The sequence below is a fragment of the Scaptodrosophila lebanonensis genome, unplaced genomic scaffold (genome assembly GCF_003285725.1).
Source record: "Scaptodrosophila lebanonensis strain 11010-0011.00,11010-0021.00 unplaced genomic scaffold, SlebRS2 tig00000089-arrow-pilon, whole genome shotgun sequence".
NCBI classification, from domain to species: domain Eukaryota; kingdom Metazoa; phylum Arthropoda; class Insecta; order Diptera; family Drosophilidae; genus Scaptodrosophila; species Scaptodrosophila lebanonensis.
Window position 1 is genome coordinate 989,416 of NW_022060565.1, and position 3,489 is coordinate 992,904.

Below are 3,489 nucleotides of genomic sequence, written 5' to 3' on the forward strand. Positions count from 1 at the left end.
ATCTATTTATATTTTCTATTACAAACATTAGCTAAATATTGACAAATATATATGCATATACTCGTGTATACATAGGTATGTATATACTTATAACTCTCACGATGAAGCCCGCATAAGGAGCATGTAAGCTAGCTTCGGGGTGCCCATAAATGGGGTTCTTCTGCATTTTTTTCGTTTTCTTTGTGCAATATAAGTAAATAATATTGGTGATACGGTCGCTGAGCGCTATTTGCATACAAAATCGAACAGAGAGATGATCTAATGTGGTAGACGCGTTTACATGTGCGCTCGTACCATTGAAGATGATGGCGCCGATGATGTGATCGCACAACAAAGTATTTGTAGCTACAAAATTTTGCGAAGCGTCAACAAAGCCGTTGACAAAAGTCAAGACTAAAACGCCAACGTTATTTTGAAATATGGTAGGCAGGCAGTTTCCATTCTGGAATGACAAAACACATTTGTATTGCTGGGAATCTCTTGGAAGAGTCACATACACACAATCACAAAAAATAAATATAGAAGCCCATCATGTCGATTATCAAAATACAAACCACGGACGGTGTTATAATTGAGACCAATGCAGAGACAATCCAATGCTCGGAGACTATCAAATTTGCTATCGAGATTGAGAAAAATATAAATGAGGTCGTTCCATTACCAACTGTGACCTCAAAGATGTTGCGAAAGGTGCTGGAGTGGTGCGAATACCACAAGAACGATGACCCAGGCTCATATAGTGTGCTAACCGACGACATTTGTGACTGGGACAACGAATATCTCAATGTCGAGCAGGGAACACTCTTCGAACTGGCTCACACAGCCCAATATTTAAAGATCGAAGGGTTGTATAATTTATGCGCCGAAACCATACACTACCTGCTAAAAGACAAGATTCGTAAGGACGAGGGCGAATCTATCTAAAAACTCTCAATGAAAGTCATTTTATAAGTGGACCAAGTAGGTGTTGAAAACTAATCTACAATGAGAAAGAAAGAAAGATAAACATATCTGATTTTAAATTTTAATGTTCTTGTTTCCGTAATACACGACAAAATTATACTAAATGTTTAATCGCACATTGCTGTTTTAGACCATGCTATAATATAATATGCAAATAAATAATTTAACATTCTTGAATGTAGTCCGTAGTTTGCAGCCTTGATCCATTTAATCTGATCTGACTTTTTATACCCTGTACCCGTAGGGTAAAAAGGGTATATTAGGTTTGTGCAAAGTATGTAACATTCAGAAGGAAGCATCTCCGACCCCATAAAGTGTATATATTCTGAATCAGCATGACGAGAGAAATCGATCTAGACATGTCCGTCCGTCTGTCCGTCTGGATGAACGCAAGGTTCTCAGAAACTATAAAAGCTAGAATAACCAAAGTTGGTATCCAGATTCTCCTATTTATTTTTTCGAATTTCCAAATTTCCATTTTAATTGGGATACTTGCCTGGCCCTTTTTCGGTCTGTTTGCCTTTTTCATTACGAAAAATTGGCACTAACTCCAAATCCATCTATCTTGGTTAATCTAAACTTCCAGGCTGATTCTTAATAATTTTTTAAATGTCAGCGTTTCATTTGATCAATATATAGAGTGCTGATCCATTTGCATTTTGGGAGTTTAGTGCAGACTTCTAACAAAATGCAAAAATACATTATTCCGTGAGCTTTAAAAAAATTGATAAAACATGGCCAACGAATAAGAATATAAATATGCAGCAATATCTGGGAAGTAACTTGAATACACTGAACAAATAATGCCTGCAAATAGTGTTTTTTATAATGTTATAGCGGAGTTCCTGCCCTATCCCAAATTCTCTAGAGCCTTGAGCCCTTAAGCATGCTGAACAAATAATTGCGCAAGTCCTATTTCTGTTAGGGTCTGTATTATGTTGTTGTTCTGTTTTGCAAAGATATTTTAGTTTCTTAGACATTTCATTAAAAATCTTTTTTCGAATGAAAATAGTAAAAATATGTTTCTTAATAGCTGGGGTGATTATGATTATGAGAGCTCATCAACAACTATAGTAAACCTTTTTTACTTTCTAATTATCATAGTTGTTTTCATCTTCGTTTATAAGCAAAGCACTGATTTCATAAAGAAGTTATATAAGAACGAGACAATCAATGAGTCATATGGAAAAAGGCCTCAAGAAATTTTGTAATACGTGTGTATTATCGAATCTGAATTTTGCCCCAAACTAACAAAACAATTTAAATGAGTAATGTAATTTTCAGTTGTTACAATAAAATAATAACCAATTCCTTTATGTATGCCTAATAAATTTGTAAGCTCAGAAAAAATTAGAATACACAAATGATAATTTGGTTAAATGCGTTAACTTGATTTAAAGCAAATACTTTCCGACTTAATACAAGGTTTTGCACAATCAGGAAGCAGTTCCAACAAGTGTTCTACACAACGGCGTACGCAGGGGGGTGCCGTTGCCCCACCCTAGAAAAAAATTTTCCATATAAAGTCGACCACACGTTCATTATTATGACGCACTATTTCGCCTTTTTCATCGATCATGTGCAGAAATTATTCTTTAAATGCATCGGGCATTATTTACTCAAAATTTTAATTTTTTGGTCCCCCCCCTTTGGTAAAAGCTGGCTACGCCCTTGGTTCTACAAGTAGACAATTCGCGGGCATGTTCTTATGCAATAGCTTCGATGTCCTTTCGCGCTTTCCTTTTATAAAAAGAAGCTATTTTCTAATGAAGTAGTAGTATTAGACGAAGTCAAATAAGCCGAATATGGTAAAAAAAAAAATAAAAATCAGTCACAAGTGTCGACTTAACGCTGGTTTAGTAGACCCAAAAATGCGGCTAATTTACGCTATTCCTATATATTCCACCGCAGATGTTGGCTGGAACATAGTATTACTTTGTGTGCGGTAAGTCGGCTTCAATCCATTCTACAAGTATTGTCATGAAATTTTGACGGAATGTCACCAACCATTGATAGGCCCGCATTCTAGTAGAATGTGTCAAAAAGTATTCTATTAGAAATCTCACAATATGCTAGCTAGACTACCCAGTCAAAATGATGTCAGCTAAGTATTCTGAGTGTTGTTTTGTCCAATCGCTTTACCACTATCGGAGCAAAGGAGGTTTTCTTACCTTTCATTAGTAGCTTAGGACTAGCCGTTTCTTTTCTTTATAGACTACAAATCGTTCATATTCTTGTGGCGTACCGTTATCATCTGCCTTGTTTACGTCGATTTCTATGTGAGATCGATCTATGGAAAAGGATTTGTGTACTTCTGCTACTATCTGACATCCTTTCTAACCATCTTCGCTTCCACTTAAAGCCCATACAACTGCTTAAATGTGCTTCCAGCGACAACTCTTTAAAAGTATTAAATTAGACCTAACAAATAAAGAAATTTCTGAATATGAAGGAGAAAAAATGCGCCTTCCTTATGCAAAACCTAGCAGACACAATGCATTTAAACTATTTGCGAAACTCGCAATG

At 35.9% G+C, this 3,489-nt stretch overlaps 1 pseudogene; it reads left to right on the forward strand.

Annotated features, from left to right (window-relative positions):
* The first annotated feature begins 531 nt into the window (after window positions 1–531).
* LOC115626957 lies at window positions 532–924 on the forward strand (annotated as a pseudogene).
* The last annotated feature ends 2,565 nt before the right edge of the window (window positions 925–3,489 follow it).